A 24,436-nucleotide genomic window follows, 5' to 3' on the forward strand; every position below is an offset into this window, starting at 1 on the left:
GGCACCGAACCCAAGCCAGTCCTGCCGTAAATTAGAAGCTTGGCTCTCCCCACATACCAACACAGGTTTTCGTCAGAAACACATTTTCAGTTTGTTCCAGTATTTTAGGATGAACTTCCCAGGAAAGAGATTAATGTCTTTTGTTACCAGTATGTTGCAAACCATGCTTTACTGTCCTTTGTCCATCCGAAGTTCCACAGGACACTTCTACCGTGGGAAACCCTGCAACCTAGAGCTGTGGGGTCAGAGCTCAGAGGTGCTCTTAGGCTATCTAGTGCCATTGCTTTAAAGCCATGCTTTTTATCTGTACTGCTCTGTCAAAGGGTAAGTGTGACACATAGCTCCAGTAACACCATGTCAACACATTCTTTGAGAAAACTTCAGTGGCAGAACTTGTTTCAGAAAAAGAACTTGTCTAGTTTTATTTTGTTATTTAGGTATATCTAATACAGACTTTGTGTCTCCATAATAATTACTGCAAATATAATATGACAAATGTAAACAATGTATCCATATCACATAGTTGAAGTAAAGTAGGTGAAAACAGAAGAGCCAGCCTCATTCAAAGCAACTGTCCCTAGGCTGGTATCTTCTGTCTGACAATGGCCAATAGTAGAGATACAGGTAAGAGGTATAAAAACATATAAACCACCATTAAGTGGCCTTTTCTTTCTGTTTTCAGCTCCTGAAGTGCAGAGGGAAAGCTCTCAGGTGAAATCCAGTGCAACCCTAGCAGCCACAAATGTACCACTTGTCTGTGAATTTGTCAAATAACTTTTTCATCTGTTGGTACACCTGGCCTCCAGGAGTGGTGGGAAGGTCTCAAATTTGCACAAAGGGTAGACAGGAACTTTTCCTCACTGGTTTTAAATCCAGTGCTTAATAACTTTTCGAGGTACTTGAATTTTTGTCATCTAAGAAATCGTGAGTGATCATGCCCTATTTGTTTCCACCATACCAGTTTATAGACCTCTCTCATATGATTTCAGAACTATCCTTTTTCCTGAACTGTGGAGCTTTGGTCTTTTACTTGTTTCCAAACCCCTATTAGCTAGCATTGCTCAAAGGAGCAGTCCTTCCAGTCCCTGTTGCTTTTTGCTGTCCTTTGGCCACGACCGTTTCTTGTGCTAGCATGCTGCAAACTCTATCAGAATAATCCAACAAAAATGATTAATTTTGTTTCAGACCAGTTTCCCCACTGAGTTGCTGAACACCTGCACAAACACCTAAAGGGAGAGGCTTTCAGGGGTGACAGCGAGTAGCTGCAGGCAGAGGAGCTTGGGCCTAATTTCATCAGCAGAGCTGGCCAAAATGGTTCATGAAGCTACAGCTGAAGGCAGAGATTTCCTAGGACTGGCTGCCACTTTCCTCCCTCTGTTGTGTGTCCCCCTGCCCATGTCCACAGACATGGCTGTGCCATTTCAGCTAAATCACCTGGCAGGAGACTCTTCCTTTTTTTAAGTGTGTGTGTGTGTGTGTGTGTTTTACCAGGTTACTGTGCTGAACCAGCTCAGTGACAGCATGAAGAAGTGTGGAGTGGGATAGTGGGATTACAGCAGTAAATCCATAGTCTGCTCTGGGACTGCAGCCTGAGCCCCTCAAACAGAAACCATTCCCCACCTTTTCATCCTGCCCTGCATGTTTTCTATTTATACTAATTTTCAGAAAACATGGACAAAACTACATGCAATATTCAAGACATGATATTGTAGCAACAGTATCATGCTTCTTTCTTGCTTCTGTTTTTTTCTTACTATTTTCAAACATTGCATGGGTGAATTCTTGACCCAGTCTCTCCACAGAGCCATGAACAAGAGGTCTGAGATCTCTTTCCTGAGTGCAGATTTACCAGCGAATGCAGAAGGTGAGAGCTGTCTTTCATGGGTGTGTCACTTTGTGTGTCTATATATTAAATTTTGCTTGTCATTTTTTACCCTGTCACATGAAGAGTGTTATCAAGTGATACAGCCAAGCCAACTGAACAGCTTCTTGCTACCAAAACAGGTTGTCCCACTCTGCCTTCCCTCTAAGCTTCCACCTTATCCCTGGATGTACAATCTTTGTACACTTTCATCACTGATGTGACCTCTCTGCAAGTAAATTCAACTCACTAAGTCAAGATAAAAGTTGAGGTTTTTTGCTAAAAGTCTCCTGATATTCTCGAATACCAGTTTAAATTTTGTCTGTTCAGATGAATTTTGTATTATCTGCCAACTGACCTCATGGCATTAAGTTTCTCCATAAAATTTCTGAAGATGTTGAACAGCAGAAATTTTTGTGGGTTCTGGAAACTGCATTATATTGTGTAATCTAATGATGAGTTTTCTTTCTTTCAGATTTTTTTTATCCTTTTCTGTTTATCCCATATGATCACACTTTGAGAGCATATGGTAAAAGAGCAGCTCAAAAATTTTTTTAAATCCAAATATCTAATATTATCAGAACCATCCTTGTCTAGATAAATATCATTCTTTGAATCTCAAATGGTTTTGCAAAACAAGACATCCTTCTTGGTATGCAATGCTGATTCTTCTCCAACATATCATTCAGTTCACCAGTTCTATTCTTTCTTATGTTTTCCAGTAAGTTACTTGGCAGAGACATCAAACACTGATTTTGGTGAGCTCAGAAGTCTCTTCAATAGTTGTATTTTCCACCTTCCATTTTTCTGGCATGGTAGCATTTAAGGCAGATTTAAGCAATGGGTTGAATAAAGTAACAGTTTAATTTTCTTCAGAACTAATGGATTTCTTTTTTTGTTATCTGGTTACAGCTGTCCCAGTAATGTCTTAGGGAACATGAAAAACAGCATAAAAAATAATGCTGAAAATATTAAAACAATGTTACATGAACTGCTTGTGCTCTCAGCATGTCCCATTTTAGACTCTCTTTTGATTTTAGACTAATCTAGACACAGATGTTTCCAAATATAAATCTGAACCTGTAGGATTAGTTTCCATTGGTTTTTAGACACTAACCAGAAATATGCACAAAATCAAACAAGTTTTGAGAGAAGTAACTAAAAATACAACTCGAAGATGTTCATTAAGGATCAAAAATCTAAAAGTGGTTCATTAGGTCACACACCTTGAGACACTTACTCCGAATTCCAGCTGATGTCCTTTGCTTTCTCTTCCTTAATTAATCCCAAAAGAAACCAGTGTGTAGTGTGCAGACAAGCTGCAGAGGTGTAGCAGAAGGGTTAACTGAGCGAAGTTCATTTAGGTTCCTGCCACTAATTACATTTGTAGTCACGAAAGTGTAGAATGAAACTAAAATGTCCTGAGAAGAATACACAGGCCTCACAACTTTAGAGCTGAAGAAGCAGGGCAATGGAGCAGGTGAAGGGTCTGGAGCACAGGTCTTGTGAGGAGCAGCTGAGGGGGCTGGGGTTGTTTAACCTGGAGCAAAGGAGGCTCAGGGGGCACCTACAACCACAACTACCTGAAAGGAGGTCGTAGTGAGGTGAAGGTCAGTCTCTTCTCCCAGTTAACAAAACACTGAACAAGAAGAAATGGCCTGACGTTGTGCCAGGGGAAATTTAGATTGGATATTGGGAAAAATTTCTTCATGGTAAGAACAGTCTGGCATTGGCACAGACTGCCCAGGGAAATAGCAGAATCATCACCCCTGGAAGTGTTCCAAAAATGTGTGGTTGTGGCACTTGGGGACACAATTCAGTGGTGGACCTGGAAGTGCTGCGTTGCCAGTTGGATTTGGTGATCTTAGAGTTTTTTCCCAACCTAAACAATTCTATGATTCTATGTATTCATTGTGGACAAGAGGAAGGGATTCCCAAGCCTGCCCTTCCTTCCTTCTGTCAGTCCTCTAGCCTCACAGTGTCCCACTGTGAGGTGCATGTTCTTGACTTGTGAAGGACCCTCTCTTCTGTGTAAAGTACTTTTCTCACCTCAAGGAAAAATTGGTTAGACACGTCCTATGAGTTGTCCCACAAGGCCAAAGTATCTCAGATTTTAGAGCAAGCAACTGCTTCACATGCTCATTCCACATTCATTTCCTGTTATTTTTCCTTTGAAAGTGTTCCTAAGGTGTCATTCCGATATTTGCTTGTATTTTACGAGTGGAAGGATATGAGATTACCTCAGAATATTTAAGAAATTAAATTATTGTGGAAGGCAGCATACTTAATCAGAAAATCCCTCTGAGAGTAAGAAGAGATGATTCCATGATCCTTGGCCTGAGTGCAGTACAGGTTGGCCATATGCCAATTATATTCAGCACATTATGATCTGGAACTTGCTGCTTAGTTGTCAACTATAATTCACGGACTGATGCCAGGAGATAAACTTCAAGGGCAAGGAAGTTCTGAACTGTCATCTTGTTCTCTCTGTGCCTGTCTTGGTTCCAGGTGAATGAGATTTCCTTTCATTAGAGGCTAAAATGGTGGCTGAAAATGTCTTTAGGTACTAGCAAAACCAAATTGCTTACCTGGACAGTGGCACTCCCTCTGCACCAAGCAAGACAGCGAGCAAACTCCTGGGCAGAACTGGCACTGCCATCCACAGGTGAGCTCTCAGACTAAATGGCACCAACAAAAAGCACAGACCTCCTGCCACAGCCTACAGGACATTGTGGCTCCTGGTTTATTATATGCCTCTGCGGGACACCAAGGGGTTGAGGTGGGGGTGCAGGACCAGAGAGTCTGTTCTCTGTGCAATCTGAGTCACCTTTTAGCACCTGGAGGCAGGGAGCTGAATGGGGCTGTTGTATTTATTGTGACAAGATGTTGTGGAGAAGATCTGCCATAAGTGACTCTGCTTTTTACTTCTTACTCCCTTTTTAAAAAAATAACTTTGCTTTTCTCTGTTTTGAAACAACCTCTGTACCTCTGGGATACAAGCATTAGATTGTGGACTTAAGTGCGTTGAGGAACATCAGTTCCTTTTATCTTGCTCCTGTCTTCACATGTCTGTTATCCAGTTGAGGATATTAAATTCAGTTCTGTTAGATTCCTTGTTTGATGATTAAGCACCTGTTGTGCCATCACTAAATGTCTCTCTAGTGTGTCCATATGTTGCCATTTGGAAAAAGAATTTTGTAGAGGTTGAAAGATATCTTGATTTTCAACACGTGTGACAAGGCAAAGAAGGGAGCTCACAAACTGGAACTACTGTGGGCAGATAGACCATAAATAACTTTAGAATGCCCCTAGCAGGTAACTTATATAAAAAAAGTAGAATCCCAAATATCCTACTGTCTTCGCACACACACAAATCTTGTTTATATGGAAAAATCCCACACTGAAACAGTGTCATTTTGAAGACCTGAAGATTTGTAATTTTGTTTCACCCAAAGATGAAAAAGCTCCTGTAGCAGGGTGTGCAGCTTGCCCAGGTGGACCTCAGTTATTTAGACAAAGTATGGGTTCCCACACTAAAAATTTAAGACTTCTTTTTGTCATCAGCAGAAATTGAACCCAGACTTGAAGACAAGAACCCTTCACGGTACCAATGCAATCCCTGCTGCTTGGGAAACCCATTTGGTAGATCCATCTGGACCTTCTCCTAATGTGCCACCGCTGCAGAAGAGCTGGGGCTTTTTGCACAGCCTGCACTTTCCTTTTTAAAAACAGAGTTTTGGACACATCAGCTTCATTTAATGCCTGGCTGTTAAGTGAGTCAAAACAAATTAAAATTGTAAAGTATTTGTGATGATGAGAAGTGAAAGTTGGGAGGTAACAAAAATGGGATGTGAGCCTTCTAAGAACATTTCCAGGCACTCAGTGTAATGCTGGATAGTCATGCAGCTCCACTGAAAGATGTTACTGATGCATATGTGAAGCCTTATTCCCAGACACACCCAGATGTAAATGCAACTGGTGATGAAAAAGAATGTTAGAAGGATGAGAAAGTGCAACTGAAAGCAATTAGAAGCCATGTTTGGACTCAGGCTATTTTCAGGGATAAATATGAAAAACTTCTTTCTCCTCTTCCGAATATAAGTCCTTCATGGAGCCACACAAATATGTGCCTTTGTTTAGATCAGGCCAATATTTTTGTGTTAGAATGTGAAATTTCATCCAGAGGTCTTTAATAATGTAAATGGCATAAAATTCCTTTTCTCTGGGGTGTTCAAGTTTAACATTTTCTATTAAAAACAATCACAGAAAAGTGCTCTTATACTGAACAAGTCTTTTGAGTGATTGGCATATATTAAATCAAGAAGAAAAGGGCTAACTTTCAAAATATGCTTAATTCTAGTGATGATGAAATGGATGAAAAGAATAAGTAAATGTAGATTAGAGAGAGAATCAAAGACTTGGGTAAAAAGTGGAGCTGAATGCATGGAGAGAAATGTAGAAAAAAGGTTGTTCATCTTTCACACATGTCACTTACTTAAAAAGAAATTTCATAAAAGACTCTCCAATTAATGTCTCTCTTCAATAAGGGATCCAAATCCTATTTTCTGAGAGTGATGCATTATGCTAGAGGGAGAAGGAGAAAAGCTTCTTTTCCTCAGATGCTAGTCATGCCCATGTCCATGTGCTGAACTGAGTGACCAGAGGAACAGCCTTTGCGAGGGACCAATTTCTCTTCAGGGCAACCAGCTTTCCTGCTGGATGCTCTGCAGCTGGGACAACTGAATCTTGCTTTGGAGCATTGCACCAACATGGGCACTTATGTTTCTTCTTCTCTTTTCTGTGATGCCCTTGGCCCTGTGGAAGTGTGCTGAGCTAAAACAAGGGGCACCCTGATGATGGATAAATTATCGTGACCTGTGCGATGGTTGGGAGAACGCTGAGAGAAAACGCAGTGTCAGCAGATAGAGCCCAGTTCTGACTTATGCTGAGGACAAGAGTTCAATAAGCCTGAATCCCAAACCAGACTGTGAGTAGGAATGAACTTCTGAGTGATGTAAGGGATGTCATAAACATTGCTGGTGGACTGGATTTATGTTTTATTAGGCCATTGGTATATGAATATACTATGAGGTCATCATGGCTTCTATTCCTGTGCTTTCCACACGTGCTTAAGTCCTAGGGGATTTTTAGTTGCTTGAATAAAGCCTAAAAGAAATATAAATAAATTCAAGGATGACGTGAGGAGGAGAAGAATATTGCAACAAAAAACAAGAACAAATATAAGCCCATACAATGTGTTCTACAAAACCTCACCAGGAATTATATAAACACCAGGATGACAAGTGGAGTTGCTGAGACATTACTTGAGTTGGAGCTGTCTCTCCAAGGCAGGAGGGAGAGTACTGATATTCATTGCTGACTGTGAAAAGGGCCTCTTAGCACAAGACCATGATGTTTCTTTATTGTTCTCATTAACTCAAAGCAATAAAAACCTCCCAGCTGTATAACACAATATAATGGGACAGTGAGAGACAAAAACAGTTTTAATGAGATGTAGCTCTTGCCAATGCTCTGAGCTCTTAGACTGAACTCTGCTCTGAAGCAGCCTCCTTGCATCAGTCTGGGATTGGAAGAAGGGAGCAGAGCTGTCACTGCAAAGAGCTCTCAAACCCTGATCCCTGGGGCAAGCTGCTGGTGGTTGGGAAGAGTTGCCTGGTAACAAGGAGCTGCTGCCTTCTCATTTTCAGCTGTTAAACTGCATTGGAAGGAACTAAATAATACCAGAATAGAAACCTAACTTATAATTTGTGGTTTAATGCAATGAAACAGGAGTAATGTTATGGCATCTCTAAATTGTTTAGGACACGAGTCTTTGCAATAGAGTTCCAGCAGGTCCATGTTGCAAAATGGAAACAGAGCTTTCTGTAATCTTTTATTGATCAGCATCAGCTTCTTGTTCCAACAAGATTTGTCAGTGGAGTGCTGGTGATGTAACCTCTGGTGTGTGTAAAGGATAGGGAAAAGGTAATAGCAATGGGGATTTTACCAGCAGCACAAGAAACAGGCATAACCAAGAAAACAAAAATTCATTTTCTGGAAAGTGTATGCAAATATATGTATTAAAATATCAACATTTATATTTCATATTTGAATGGAAAATGCAATATCTGATGTGCTGATTTCTCCAACCAAATGGAAATGTGTACATTTACCTATTGGTGGTAATAATAATAATAATAATAATAATAATAATAAATAACAATAATAATAATAAAAATAGTAGCAAGTGTCTGAATTTAATTCTAGAACAGGTGTTGTGCTTTCTTTTCTGGAAAGGAAATTCTAGCTGTGAAGTTTGAGAGGGACTGAGACTTGAATGAGGCCTGTTGACATCTCTGTGGGAGACAAAGAAAAATGGAAGGATCAGGCCAGAGCAGAGGGTTATCCCACTGTAGGACTGTCATCATTGAGGGAAGGAGTTTCAACATATGTTGTTGGGCAACATGTGCTGCCATGAAGTTTCTATCTTCAAAAGCTGGAGGAAAGGAGAATGCCTGCAAAAACCCAAAGCAGCATACAAAAAGGAGGGGTGAGCCACCCTCTGAAGTCCTGGGAACAAAAGGTGACACTGATGTGGGCTTTGGCAGGGAAGGCAGTCATGGGGCCTGCTTATGTTCCTTCAAAGGGTTGTAAGCAACAGAAAGAAAATATCAGCTTTGGTTTAAATTCAAAAAAATCATAGCTCAATGTGCTGTTTTGACTGGGGTAGAGTTAATTTTCTCTATAGTTGCCAGTATGGGGCTGTGGCTAAAGCAGTGTTGATAGCTCAGGATGTTTTAGCCATTGCTGAGCAGGACTTGCACAGCACCAGGACCTTTTGTGCCTCTCACCCCTCCCCACCCACCAGTGAGGGGGCTGGGGGTGCACCAGGAGCTGGGAGGGGACACGGCTGGGACAGCTGACCCCAGGTGAGCAGAGGGAATATCCCACACCATGTGGTGTCATGACCAGCATACGAAGCTGGGGGAAGAAAAAGGAAGGGGGGTATGTTTGGACTAAAGGTGTTTATGTTCTCAAGTCACCATTACAGGTGGTGGTGCTCAGCTTTCCTGGGTTGACTGGATACCTGCCTGCCCATGGGAAGTGGTGGATGAATTCCTTGTTCTGCTTTGCTGGCCTGCTTTGTGGCTGTTGCTTTCACTGTTGAACTGTCTTTACCTCAACCCATGAGTTTCTCACTTTCACCCTTCTGGTTCTCTCCCCCATCCCACTGGGGCAGAGTGACTGAGCAACTGTGTGGCCCTGGAGTTCAACCATGACATTCAGAAATGTGTTATTTTAACCAGGAAAATTAGGGAGGGAGAGGGATATCTAGGTGAAGTATGACTTCCCTTTTCCATTACAGATTGCTTTGAAAGATATGGTAATGTCACAATACATGGCTAGTGAGAGCTGGTTTTGAGCCTGTGTTGTGCTAATTTTATCAAATACCAAAACCTTCAAACATTGGTACTTAAAATGGGCAAGAAATATGTCAAGAAAATATGTTTCATTTGTGTGCAATCTGATCTTCAGGTAAATGTACCAACATCCTCTTCTCTACAAGAAATCTTCTGTATTTTAGGAAGATAGTGAAAAAACAGGAGGCACACAAAAATCAAACCAGTCTGTACCCCCATCCATGGATGCATACAAATATGCACAGATAGGTGTCTCCATAGCCATACATGTGTTGCCATGTCCCAACATCCAGCAAACACAAATCAGTTAATATTCTTTCAGCAGTCCTCTGAGACAGGAAGGTATTATTCCTGTTTACAGATTAGAAAGCTGAAGTCTCAGGGAAGTTCAAATGTAAAACCCAGGAAGAGCTGGAATTGACTTTAATTTTTTAAAGTCCAAGTGGGGGTTTATGTCCAAGATTTACGATATCATCTTTTCTTTTTGTTGTTTGACTTGATTTCAAAATTTCTATGGCAAAGAGAGAAAAATCATGGAATAGAATAGTGTTCAAATAAAAGGACAAAATTATTGTTTCCTTTTAAGTTGAGAGAGGGAAAATCCTTCATCTTAGCTTGTATCAGAGTGGTAATTTAAAAATGAAGTGCTGATTCTTCAAAAAGAAATTTAGTTTTGCTATCATTGATGCCAGCTGGGTCTGCAAGCTCTACCACAGGAAGAGATGTAAGTGGTTAAGAAAACCTGAATGAATTGCACTCATTCCACAATAATTAAAGCTCTTCTTGGATCTTAAGGGCTGGAACCAGAAAAACAATGGTCCAAAAGATCCAGTCCAGCACTATTGCATTTTGGTGTGGGTAGTCCAGTGCACAATAAAAACTCAGCAGCACCTTGCTTCTAATGAAATAAATGGAGCAAAGCAGGTCTGGAAGGGCAGCAACCCCTTTGACAGACTGGTATAAGGGGCAAATAAATCCACCCCCACTGCAGGACACAGGCTGGGGCTTTCTTCAGCCTGTAGTGCCAACTCCTTGTCCCTGAGGAGTGCACCCTCACTTCTTATGGGCAATGCTGTGAAGCAAAGGAGAAGATGGAGTATGGTGGTGTTTTCAGGGGTCCCAGGACGAGGGAAGAGATGAGAATCTTAACTCCATGTTTCAGAAGGCTGATTTATTATTTTATGATATATATTATATTAAAAGAAAACTATATATTAAAACTATACTAAAAGAATAGAAGAAAGGATTTCATCAGAAGGCTAGCAAGGAAAGGAATGAATGATAACAAAAACTCTCAGAGAGTCCGAGCCAGCTGATTGGGGTTGGCCATTAATTAGAAACAACCAACATGGACCAATCAAAGATGCACCTGTTGCATTCCACAGCAGCAGACAATCATTGTTTACATTTTGTTTCCGAGGCTTCTCAGCTTCTCAGGAGTAAAAATCCTAAGGAAAGGATTCTTCAGAAAATATCATGGCTACAATGGAGGGACCTGTGATGCTGTGGTGCATGGAGAGGACCCTCAGGAGGGAATATGGTGTCTCCTACAGTAGCCTCCTTCAGAATTTTAATGATTTTTTTATACATTATATTATATACAGTACAGAATGACTGGATATTTTATACAAGACCCATCCTAGCACTGGATACTGGCCTTTGCTGCAGATTCTTCTCTAGACTTAGAAATTACTTGTATTGACTCTCTCCAAAGGAAATCCAGACACCAAGCTGCTGCTCTTTGTCTGTAATCATGTTGCCTTCATCTATGGTTTGGCACCAGCTGCACCAGGAAAAGGCACATAATTACAGTTTGCTTCTAAGTTATTTGATCAGAAGTTCAAATTCTAAGTCCCAGAAATTACACACTGGTTATAACTAAGAAAAAAAATCAAGTATTCTGTTAAGAAAATGGTGTTAAGCAAAATACTCAAAAGTCAAACCTATTGAAAGAAAAGCACCTTAATATCTGAAAAAAAACCCAAAATAAAATGGGCAGAAACTTGTTATCTGGCTATAAAATTAAGTTCAGCTATTTTCTTACTTGAGCTTATCAGTTCTTATTTTTATTGTGTGCATTGTTTATATATTGTGCTCTAGAAATATTTTATTGCATAAATGTTTGGCTTAAGGGAGGGAGGAAAGGGTGGGAAAAATCCCAACAAATAACCCAGTGTATTTAAGGCTTTCAGTCTGTACATATGCTGCAGGGAAGATTTCAGCAGTATGGTTAACTATATGCCAGGTGCATTTGCTGCTTGGAAACAGAGCTCAGCTTTCCACAGCACTTGGTCCTCTGCTGAAACTAGAAATCTTCAATATGCTCATCACTTGAGCAGCCACCAGCTCTTAGGGCAAGTGCAGTAAATGCACAGGGGTGCTCCCTAAATCTCACATGCAGTATCCTGAAGCAGCAGACTCACCGAGTGTGGGCTGAATGAGTTACAGACCATGAGCAGAGCAGCTGCCCTTGCTGTGCAGTGCTGGGTTTGCAGCAAGGCCAGCCAGTGCTTTTCAAGGCTTTTGGTTGGACAAGAAGGGGAAAGATGCTGTACCTGCAGCACTGCTGCTGTCCTGTGTCTCCATGGGCAGGCCACACTCTAACCTTCGGGTAGAAAAGGGTACATGAGGCCAAAAATTTGTGCTGGGTGCCAAAGAGAAAGGCAAAAGCCTTTGGCAATGCACTGGTGTGAGTCCTGCACATGTGTTAACCCATAACACAGGAGCTCACATGTGGCCCCACGTGCATACATCCCACATACCTATACAGACTCTGCACACAGTGAAGGTGATTGCTCTCTGCAGTGTTCCAGGTGTAGCTGTGGCTGCATCCTGGCTGCTATGCAAGGAGTGATTAAATCTGAGCCCAGAACCTCCCCAGGCACAGCACACACTTATCTGGGGGGCAGAGGTGTAGAACCTCCAGCAGCCCTCTCTGTCCTTCTCTCTCTGTGTGCCCAGACATCTCCAGACTGACCCCATTGCTTAAACCCCATGGATGGGAGGCACAGGGGAGCTGCAGCACAAGCTGTTCCCATGTGATGATCCCTGAACCCCCATCCTGTTTCCCTCTCTCTTGCTGCAGTGTCCCCATACCAGTCCCTGTGGGTAAATGGAGGGGCTCCTCTGATGCTCACCCAGCTCCTCCTGCTGTGCCTGGGAATGCTGTATCCACCCCTAAAAGGCTCCCTCCAAGTGCACAAGTGCACTGCCTCCTTCCTTCCCTGTGTTCAGCCTTTAATATGCATCCCTCTAGCATTGTGCAGCTTCCATGGGGGCTGATAAGCAGATTGCTTTTTTTTCTGTAAAGGCAGAAAACTAATGCAAATGACATTCACTGTGGGTTTTGATGTGTGTGGCTTGATGCTTATCAGCTCAATTATGCTGCAGGAAAATGAATGGCAGGATTGTTCTCCTAGTCTTACATGGAGTTTAACAAGAAAAACTGTGAAACTCTTTGTGTTACAATCAAGTGTAACTGGGGTCTTCACAATTCCAGAAGTAAAGTGGGTTCTCTGGCCAAATTAAAGAAAGTGGAGAATTGCCAAGGAAAACATTTTTGTTCAGCTTAGTTTATCTGATGTTACCAGCATGTAGTGATACATTATCATAGAGAGTTATTTCCTTTGTTAAACATAGAAGCAAGAGCAAGGATGGATAAACAATGTAGGCAAACAAGCCCCAAGTGTTTAATTATTTTAGCTTACCATGGCGGGAAGCAGGGGTGGAGGGGGAAGGAGATAAAATTAAGCATTCCTCAAAGAGCCCAGCTACTTCTTTCTATGCTGGAATTGTCTCCATCAGAGAAGGAAGCCTGAAGCACAGAGCAAGTGGCTGTCCAGCAGCCAGAAGCTCTCTCAGAGCCCCAGTCTGTTGCCAAAGAGGAGCCCTCTGAGCAAGGCTGTGGGGCGTGACTCAGGGCGACCCAGATCTCATGGCCTGGGAAATGCACAGCAGGAATCAAACATCTTGCCTGCTTTTAGCTGTGTCTGGAGCAGATGTCTGTGTCTAATCCACTCACTCCAGGCTTTCCTCATGACAAGCAGAGGGATGAGATAAGGGCATGGTTCATCTGACACTTATTTCAGGTGTCTGGTTTGGGATGAAATGATTCACACCCTGAATACCTTATACATTGGTTAAAAAGAGACTATTCCATAGTAGATGTCTGTGTTATCAATAGTTCATCAAAAGAGCCCATAGGCCACCACAAGATTTCCTTTGGAGGTTGCCATCAGCCATCATTGTTGGCCCCTAGGATCTGTATGACTTTGCACACCCAAAATGCAAAGGGAGGGACAGGAAACCAGAAACCTTCCTTAGGGAAGATCCTAACCCTTCAAAGCAAATGAGTGAAGTTGCACTGCAACAAGGAGGAGCGACAAGAATTGTCTACCCAGATAATGCAGTTTCACAGGTAGTTATCCCTTTTACCTTGAACCCCATAGCTGAAGTATTTAGATAATTCAGTGTATCCAAGACCTGAAGTCTCTGAACAAATCGGAACTTACAGAAAATTTCAGAGAGAAAGTATATGGTACAGTAAATGTTGCTAATTACCACTATAAACCAGTCTTCAGTACATCAGGTTTGCTGCTGAGGACAGATTTTTAGGATAAATTTTTATACTGCCAAGATAACATAGAAAGGACCAAAGGGATCTTCCATGATGAAGGGCTGGAATATGTTTGTGTGGCTGAGAGAGAGGTTTTGTGTGGTAGCACCCCATTATCTCCACACCTGGAGGATGAGGAGCAGAGCTTTGGCTGAATGTCCAGTGCCGGTTCTGGGTTGTGAAATCTCTGTGTGAGGGAGCAGGGACAGCTCAGCTGACCTTCAGGTCTGGCTCAGGTGTCAGCACCCTGCCTCCCCTCCCACTGCTTGGAGGGTAAGCCACAAATGGGGATGTCATTTCCTCACTTGATAATCTGCAGGCCACTGGATCCTTTTTGCACATAAAAATGTACTTCAACATGCTAAAATACAGCTCCTGCCTTACCTTTTCCAGTTAAATTGGGCAGGGTGAGACACAGCCTCTTCCAACACCTTATTTTGGTTCATAAACTAGGACATTTACTGGCAAAGCAGCAAAAAAATGCATTTGCTAACCCTTATGTATAACAAACAGGTGTTATGGCAAAAACATGTTTTGCAGAAGGTACCAAATAATCTCAAGGCTGAACAGAGAGCTGTAGAGTTGTCTCATTCCCTGCCAGCAATCCTGGGATGTCATCCAAAATTACCTGTGGCTTCTTGAGTTTAGTTCAGTTGGAGATGAGAATCAGCAAGAGAAGTGTGTGCAAGCATCTACATATGCAGAAGCAAAAAAGTGACATATTGAAGACTGTATCTTGGTAGCCCACATGTAAGTCCAGGGGAACACCATAAACAATATACATATTTAAACATGTATACATTTCCCAGTAGCCACTTGAAAGCCACAGTTTTAATTCATGATGCTGAAAGTCTCGATTCGGAATGACATCAGTCAACACTGAGTGTCTGTCAGAAGCTGCTGCTTTGGATTTCATTAGGTTGTCTCACAGTGGTGTGGAGCAACATCTTATAGGGCTTTCTGTACTAGATCCAGTCCAGACAAGCTACCAAGTGTGTGTTACTTCAGGCATGTAGAAAGTCATCTGTACATCTTGATTTGAGGCAGACTAATGTTCTTTTGTGGTATGAAGCTGTACATCTAGATTCATGAGTGGGACCCAGGTCCTAAACAAGAGTCGAGAACATCAATGCCTTTGCAAAATTAAACCTCTCAGTCAAGTTCTGGATATTTTCCTCCTGATAATCCTCTAAACTAAAAATTAAATAGTTTATTTAATATTAAAATAAATAAAAATATATTTTATTTATAAAAATAAAATTTTAAATATAAGAAACCAGGCAAATCTTGAATCTAGATGCAGTCTAATGAAATTTGAATCAGCAACAAATATTCCTATTTCATAAGAATGAAATAAGATAGGGAGAGTATGGTGAAATCGGCAGAAAGTACCTCTAATCCTATATTGCTCAAAACTCATTAAAAAAATAATGATTCAGTGACATAAAAGCCTAGTCTAAGCAGTCTCTTGTTCTCTCTCTTTAACTAATTTCTAGAAAATAAGCTAGAATAAGCTCCTGCAGTATAAAAGGGTCAAAACCTCACAGGAATTGTTAGAGGTTTGCAGGAGGCTGTGGTGGGACTCATCTGAGTAGGACAAAAGAGTAGGATAAGCAGTAGATGGACATTTTTCCTGGTGTGTTTGTAGTCTTGTGGACACCATCAGTTCTGTGGATATGAGCAGAAGAGATAGAACTAAGCCAAACAAGCCAACAGAGAAGCTATTCAGCATTTCTGTGGAGATAGAGCAGCTGGTCCCGGATGGAAACAGTCCATCCCCACACACCATGCTCCACCTGCCAGCTACAGTGGAGCTTTAGCTCATAACATCAGAGCTCATGTGAAGCTAGGAGAGAGGCATGGACTATCCTCTGCTTTAAATGCATTTGGGCACTGCACAGTCAACTTGAACAAGTTATTTTATGGATCCAGCTATAATATCTGCAGGAGTTCTCGAGACCAGGCCCCCTGAGCTTGCTCAGCCAGCTCTGCTGTGCCCAGCACTTTGACTGCTTTCACCCATTGCCCTAACAGTGGCACAGGCAGTGGCAGCAGAAAGCCCAAATTGGGTCAGTCTTTGCTACTGTTTCTTCATCTGTGGGAAGCGTACAGAGAGCTGAGGTTGGAATCAAAAGTTCTGCAGCGGGGAAAATACAAAAGCCTAAGGGATGCAGAGTGGTTTGAAAGACTTCAAGTTTGTTTACATACACTCATTTTTCCTTTTTCTTATTCTCTGTTGCTTCACAAGTACTGCAGCATGGAAACATCTCACAGTGGAAAGGCTAGGCCAGTCATGGAAAGATATACACTGAACAAAGTGCTGGCATCAAATAAAGGTCTTCCTACCACAAGCAATGCTAGCATGGTCAGGGTTAATGTCATGTGTGGGATTCAAACTTATGCAGCCTGTTTTGAGGCAAAGGACCTTTTGGCTTTCTGCAATTAAAAATGGATTTGATTGAATTTTTCATCAGCCTTGTTTATATTTACACATTCTTGTCTGGTTAAAATTTGGAAGTTTTGTGGGTCATTTGTGTTTTGTCTCTGTGACTGTGGCATATTTAAAAAAAACAACCTGAAATGTCAACAATATCAAGAGGAGCCAAGAGTGACTGTCTGAGATTACTCTAAGCCTCTCTTTCGAACAGAGGAAGAATAGAAAGTTCATATCTACTTTTACACATAGGATAATTTATGAAATCTTTCAGGAATTCTGTACTGTTCAGACAATTTTCATTGTCATTGGGGGAAACAGCAAAGTTTGGTACATTGGTGAGAAATGTTTGTGCCTTAAGCATCTCCCGAAGACTCATCTGCAGTTTTATTGCACACTACAGTGCTCCATTCTGCAGGTCACTTCAAACCTAGTTCTGGTTTTAATGGGACTAATGGCAGTTCTAAATACTCCCTTTGGGAGCAAATGAATACAGCCCATTCATTTCAGCTGACAAAAGTTAAGTAAATGTAACATTTTCCTTCTGAAAATAAATGGAAATATCTTTAAAAATGAACCTAAAATAGATATTTACATCATGAAAAAAACTGTTCCTTATGTTCTTCCAATTTGTATTCATTTTTGGCTCCTTCAGCAGCAGCTATTGGTGATGAAGTAGTTGAAAAGGAGCATAAGTCATTGAATCAGAGTTCAGTCATGTAGTACCATGACCCATATATTCCTATTAGATGACTTGCTGCACTTGCATGGTTCCAAGCTGAAAGGAATGTGTGTTTCTTGGGAACATATAGCTTGGAAAAAGCATATAGATGATAATAAAAAACCATGCAGCTGAACATGGAAAGACACATCTCTGAGTAACTGCTGCTGTACTTTTTCTCAAAATCCATCTGTTTATCATAAATTTTCATGTCTGTGCAAGCATATTAGGAGATATTGAGTGATGTGGTAGTTACTGGAATCATTACAAAACCAACAAACCTGAGGAGAAAGCCAGTTTTTCAACATTCTATTTACTATACAGGACAAGCAATAGAGTACACTGGTAAAATTTTGAAACTTCACAGTTACAGTGAGTAAGCACTCAGTAAGAAAAGCACAGTTTTGCAGAAGGTTTCAATTGCATCCACAGTGGATTTCAGGGCAGTTACATCAGCTCCTATATTCTGGGTAAATCAAGAAGCTGATTAGCATAGATGAATTGTGCAAATAGAAACTTGTGCTTCTTCTCTCAGTTATTCCACCTCTATTTTATCCTGTGAACACACAGATTTCTCAGGAAGCAGTCAGTGTTTTCAAAATAGGCCTGTAATGAACTGTAGGCAGGTTTTGCCTGTTCAAAGGCAAAAAAACCTAACCTGTTTGTTAGGTTGCTGATGAAATTACCTTCCCTGAGAACCCAGGAGTCTGCCATCATGTTGGCTGTTTATTTAGGTTGTCTGTTCAGAATTATGTTAAATTCTTGCCTTATGCAGGCACAATATCTATTGCACTATTCAACAGAAAAAAAATAAATACCAGCAACACAAACATTTTCCCAGTTCAATCACTAAGAGGCAGACTGTGCTGTTTGGAAAGTATGTTTTAAATGGGAAGAGGGGGAGACTTCACAAAAGATTATATATTATTTGATGATACTTTAAAAGCAAACCGAGAATTGAAAAAAAAATCTATAGGATAAATATGGCCTCTGTAAGCTTTTAAAAACCTCAGTACAGAGTCCTGCTGCCTTTAGGACTACAATTATAAAATCAGCAAGCCAAGTGATCAATTGCTTGTGTAGACATAATCTTCCCAACTCCTTTCCAGGCCTACTCTGTCTCAATAGATATTCCTGAAAACCTCAGCAGTGACTGCCTGCACATCCCTGTGGACAAGCAGGGAGTTCAGACCCTGTGATGGTGTGGCCATCTCAGTGATCTGTTTTGTCCTGCTGTTTGACTCAGGGCAGCAGGCTTCCTCTGAGGAAAGAGGCAAGGGAGGATGAAGAGCAGCTCCAAAGCAATGTGCTGCCAGCAGGAAAAGGTGAATGTAGAGCAGGAGATGTTCTAAGCAGATCTGAGGGGATGCACTGATCTGTGTGTGTGGCTGTGGTGGAGGGTGCCTGAGAAGGTGGTGAGGATGTCAAGCTGTCCAAGCTGGGAATTGTTGTTGACTTCACCAGTGCTAGCAGGTGCAGCAAGGGAGGCTCACGTGGGTGCAGGAGCTGTGAGATGCCTGCAAGGAGAAGGTGCAGCAGCCATAGGAAGACTCTTTGGCTGTACCCCCTTTTCCTTGTCTTTCCCTTCTGCCCTGTGCAAACCTGGAGGTGAGGAGAAGACTGCAGGAGCTGCAGACCAAGGCTGCAGCTGGGGTGGAGGCAGGCAGGGCAGCTTCTCCTGCCCACAGTCTGTCTGTGGCCATGAGCCATGCAGCCATGGAGTTCACAGTGGCAGCAGCAGATCTGCTTCCAAATGTGGGAAGATTGGGTGGGACGAAGGTTGGTTCCCCAAAGGGTCCCAGGACTGGTTGACAGCACAGTCCTTGTGTGAGCACTGTGAGGGTGAGGGGCTGGTGGACATACAGGGCCCTCAGTGGTTAAAGGGGCTGTGGAAAGAAGTTTTCTGGGAGCTGGGACAGAAGGCTGGCTCTGCTGGAGCAGGATAGGGGTGCTGTAACCCCCAGAGCTATCAAAGGGGAGCATGCTGAAAGGGCTTCAGTCGACTGAGGACTACAATGATCTGTCAAAAAGAAGGACAAATTCCCATTCTGTCATTGCATGGTTGGCCAATGACTTCAGAAAAATTCAATGCAATTTCCTTTCCAAAAGAAAATGTTGTTTTGAAGTAAGCCTGTGCATTTCACAGATGTGCCGATATACCGACTGACAGAGCTCCTATTACAGAAGAATATATTCTTTCTTTTTGATAGGAGGTCAAATAAAGAAGGGAATGGAATGAAACCAAATTCCAGTATAGTTGTTATTTCCAAGCTCCTAATTCAGAAAAACAGTGTTGCACAACATTTTTTGCTATTTCATCCATGATTGTTCTCTGAGGGATCAACATTACAGGACACACTCATGTGGACAGCCTGGGCAAATATCTCCTTAAAAATTCCATGAGGATGAAGAACAAGACTTTCTGGAAATCACTCAGTGCAAAACACTGTCCAAATTCCATTTGAAGAAAAAGACATGTACACAAATAAAACACATGCAGAAACTTTCAGACTTCAATGGCAAATCTCATTTTGCTTTTACCTCTGCTCTCAGATAGGAAGACTCCTGGGCTCTTAAAAACTCTATAAGCACAAATACCTCCTCCTCCTCTCTCTGTCCCCCTAACAGGTTTTATCTTCTCACTTTGGGGTCTTCATAGCTATTCTAGCCAAGAAAAAAGGGCAGGGGTGTCACCAGAACCCTGTACTGCCTGCATGCTTCATGTCCAGCTGTGTTCTGGACTGCTCTGCACAGCTCTCTGCCACATGAGCCTGACCTAGAGAGCCATGAGCAGCACAAATGTGACCTGAGTTCTCCAGTGATCCTTGGCTCTGATGCATGGCCTTTGTCAGCTCAGCTGAGAAGAACCATTCTCTAAATCCTGCCTTTGTGGAAGCAGAACCAGAGAGCTCCACCCTTACCAGCCCGTGCTGCTGCAGCCAGCTGTGCAGGGTGTCAGGCAGCACAGCTGGCAGGGCTGCACAAGCTGCTGCAGGTGACATGAGAAGGAACTGGGGGGAGGCTGGGAGTCTTGGGAAAGACACAGTGATACTCCTTTGGTTTAGAGCTCTAGTTGAGTCTGGTTTAGAGTCTCTTGTCAGGCTTTCTGGTGCTTTGGTTTTTTAAAAAAATTATTTATGAATTCATCTGTATACGGGATAGGCAATAAACATAGCCATAAAAATAAAACAAAGTGAAAGAAAAGCAAGTGCAGAGGCTGGAACAGTACCTGGAGTTATAGCAGTAGGATGCAAAAGTCACAAAAGAAAAAAAAATGCGAAAACAGATTTTGTTGACTCTTCTGCTCCCAGAACCAGCTTGGGTTATTTTCTGGGACTTCTTTCCCTCTTTTTATAACTTTCCAGGCTGGCTAAATTTCTCAGTAACTCTTCAAATTCAAAAGCAAGCTGTGCCTACAGGAACACTTCTGTCTCAAGAGTCACAGAATCACACACTCCTGCTTTCCCTTCCAGCACCACCAAGCACTTCTAAGTCACAAAGCTGAGGTCATTGCTTAAAGTTTTGCACAGTTCTGCCTGTGCATGCTTGGGACTTTGCAACATGAGGATGTCAGCTGCAAAAAACCCACCAAAACCAGAATGGCTTGAGGCATCATTGTCATGCACTGCAGGTCATCTGTGTCCAACAGATCAAGGGTAGAAATGTTACCAAACCAGAACATCACCCCTAGCCCCAGGTGAAGGGGAGTTTGGAAGCCTCACAAGTTGTAAGAAACAAACTACAGAGAGCCTGGGGCAGGATCTATACCTCTTCTGAGTAGCAGCTCTCCACTGAAGTCACAAGCTGTCCTGAATTCACTTACTTTTTAACCTACTGCAAAAATTATCCTTAAATAACAGCAGGTTTGGGGCAGTGTTTACAGGGAGTATTCACAAAGTGTTAGAGCAGCAGTACCTAAAGGGAAATTTAGGTTTGCTTTTCCTCCCAGATGTCAGCTGCCAGCTATGCACAGATGAACATGCAAGGGTCCAGCTCCAGTCTGCCTTCTTCTGAGGTCCCCAACATTTATCTTTTTGCCACCCAGTAAAAAGCATGTTCAGCTTTACCTCAGGCTACCTCATTGTGTAATCTCAGACATCTTTATTCCCTCAGGCACAGCCCAGAGCAGCAGACCCAGTTTAGAGGAACTATCACCTCAGGCACCAGAGACTACATCATGTGCAGGGTCTGGTCTGCAGGGTTCCATCCCTGCTAATGCTGCTGATAATGCTGTTAATCCATGCTGCTGGTGGGGGAAAGCCCACCCCAGATGTGCATTCCCTGACCTGCAGCTATGGAAGCTGGGCACCTACTCCCCATTCCTCTGTGTCACATCAGGACCAAGTTTGTCTCATCCAAGCATGCAGGAGGAATAGTTATTTCTCTCCAAGACAAACACTGAAAGACTCTTAATTCACAGTTAGCCCAAATAAAGGGAAAAGACTGAAAAATTACAATATTATGTATTTAATCTCAGGGCAACTTCATGGTTGCCAGCTTTCTGGGAATCCATCCTGAGCTACAGATGCTTCAGTAGCTCCCTCTCATTCTAGATGCAGATGTGGCCTCATTTTCTGGAACAAGAATCAACACTGTAAATGTTTACACTGTAATAAAACCTAAGGAGCCCTCCATTTCTCAGCATTTGAGAGGGGATCAGTAGTCAAAAGGCACCACTGAGAAGCCACTGCTATCTGTCAGCCTGCTCTCTGCAATACTAAAGTCAGGGATTTCTGCTTATATACAGCAAAAAGAATCATTATTGTTTCTGACTCAGCTTGGAGTATTTTGTCATGTCTGATTTTGCTGGAGGCTCCAGCCCTTCACACCAAGTTATGTTATCACACAGCAAGAACAGCTAAATAGCCCCAGATGTCCTGGTTGGGTCACATTAACCTCCCAGGTTTTTAGCAGCACTGTCATATAGCCTGTTACTCTTGGATGGTGCAGAGATGGCTTTCTCAAGCCAGGTTTGTGAGCAGTCTAGGTGGATGCTCCAGGGCTCCATTCTGAGACTTGGCGCGTGTTTAAAGTACTCTGGGTTTGAATAAATCATATCCCTGTGTACTACCATAAAGGAATGTGGATGATACTCTTGCGGTTATCCACAACATCTTTGTGGAGATTTTGGGAAGAAAAACAAATAGCACCCTTCCAAATATTTTGAAATGCTACCTCTGACTCTGAGGAAGAAAAAGTTTAAAGAGAAATTAGGCTGTCATGAGTTATTTGGACTAATAACCACCAGCAGAATAAGTTGACTTCTAAAAATATTGTTTGGCTGAAACTTCTGTGTCTAGTTTTGGGGGAATTTTTACTGATCTGTGCAGTAATGCACACATTGTAAAGATTAAACTTTCAGCAACTTAACAGGCAGGTTTAGCTCTAAGACAAAGTCTTCACACAAATGTTGTCCTGCATAAACTGGGAGACATGGCATGGTTGGTACCGGCTGCTGTGGAGAAGCATCATCACCCATCATCTTCATCGTGGCTCATTTTATTGATAACAACCCCAGCTGTGGTCTCAGCCAGGATATTCTATCTGCAAAAGTTGAATTGAAAAGATCTGCAGAGAGTTCTCTGTGTGGTATAGTGTTATAAATGGATAATGAGATGATTGGCTGGCGCAATTAAGGGATAACTATTGTGTGAATATTAAGAAAAGCTTTAGTGATGTACAGTTATGTTATTGCAGTTCAGATGTCCTCTGTTCTCCCCATAGTTCCCTTTCCCCCCCTGTATTGTGACTGTCAGACAGCCGGGGTTGTCTGGGACTGGTAGAGAGAAGGCTGCACATGTGTCCCTTACCTGGGGCAGTTGGGAATGGAAAATCTTGGTGTTTAGGGGGTGTGGCATGACAACACCTGACCTCCAGTACAAGAAAGCAGTCTCCACTGATAAACGGCAAAGAAGAGCTGACTGACAGACTTTGGGAGGGGCCAGGGCTGGCTGATGCAACCCCCAGGGGTATAAAAGACAGAACATCCATCTTGAGGATGAACCAGCCATGTAGTATGCACATGGGCAGTTCCCAGCGCCGCAACTTTTTTCTTATGCAGTCCTTTTGTTGTATTTTTGTCAAGGTTTAATAAACCTTTTAAATTTTCAAAGTGAGCAGCTGTTTCTCACATATAGTATAACAAACTTGCAAGATTTACTGGAGTGTTAGGTTTGGAATTTGCTATTCAAGCATTCCTTCAATGGGACGCAACAGATACTTTGACAACTTGTTTAAAAGAAAAACCTGGTCTCCATTATGTGCAAGTGTTATGTCATATAAAGTTGAAATAGGCAGACACCATTCTTTTAGCTCAGTTTTGGTCATTATGACTATATCCTGCCATTGATCTATATCTGGGTCTCTAAGCTGTGTCCATCAAAAGGCCTGAAAATATATCAATGGCAGGATACGGCCCTTTGTTCTTTCATGTTACAATCACAAGGAATTAGAATGGGATCTGGCTCCCAGGACTTTGAGCTGGCCTGCAGCTTTATGAGAGTGGCTTGCATCCCTTAATGAGAAAAGCCTTTGGAAAAACAGGCTGGCCTCTGCTAGCTTCCAAGCTCTGACACTTCCAAGTACAAATTTTCTCACTATATGAGCATACCAGCCATTGCAGAGCATCGGTGGTGATTTGTAGTTGATAGCAGGGTGTTCTCGGATCTTTCTGGCAACGCTTCTTGACCCCCCTCCATTTATTACATTTTGATCCCTCATCAAACAGATGTTTGATTTCCCAAGTGCTCTTGCACACCACATTCGCCCTGTATGTGCATGTTTGGCTGGGGAGCAATGGAGAGGAGGGAGGGAGAGCTCTGACCACGCTTCTCTTTGCGTGTCCAAAGCTGCCTAGTGGCCTAGGGCTCCTCAAAGTCCTTAAATTCCAAATCTCCCTGCCACATAACCCCGTAACCTTGCATCTTCTGTGGCTATGGACTGCGCAAGAGAGGGGTAGACATACTCTTGGTGGCCCAAAGGAAAGCTCTTTCTCTTCAATGTCATAGCCAGCACCTTCCAGTGCCAGGAAAGGGTAGAGCTGGAAACATTTCAACCCCCAAACATGTGGGAGATGTTTGTTACAGCCAGAGAGCATGGTGTCAGCTCAGTAAAGCAAGATTTGCTCTGCTGCCATAAATGTCTCTGTAGAAATAAATCTTGGCAATGATGAGCCAAAGAAAGGTGGCAACCTTGCAATCAGTGATCAAAACTGCTTCCACCCACTCCCATTCATAACCCATTTCATGTTCTGCATTTAATGCCAACCAGAAACCCAGTAAAGCTCTCAAAGTACTTGACCAGGAATACTATCTTGAAATTTAGGCCAAATAACTTAGACCATTTTTCTAAATAATTTCTTTGCAGAAATTAATTTTCATCCAGA

At 42.3% G+C, this 24,436-nt stretch overlaps 1 long non-coding RNA gene across 1 annotated transcript; it reads left to right on the forward strand.

Annotated features, from left to right (window-relative positions):
* The first annotated feature begins 14 nt into the window (after positions 1-14).
* Positions 15-8,045, forward strand: LOC143693318 (uncharacterized). Its single transcript, XR_013180817.1, has 4 exons — positions 15-895; positions 1,803-1,864; positions 4,370-4,526; positions 5,429-8,045. It is a non-coding gene; the product is annotated as an uncharacterized LOC143693318 (long non-coding RNA).
* Positions 8,046-24,436: the final 16,391 nt, after the last annotated feature.

The sequence above is a fragment of the Agelaius phoeniceus genome, chromosome 2, assembly GCF_051311805.1.
Source record: "Agelaius phoeniceus isolate bAgePho1 chromosome 2, bAgePho1.hap1, whole genome shotgun sequence".
Taxonomy (NCBI): Eukaryota; Metazoa; Chordata; class Aves; order Passeriformes; family Icteridae; genus Agelaius; species Agelaius phoeniceus.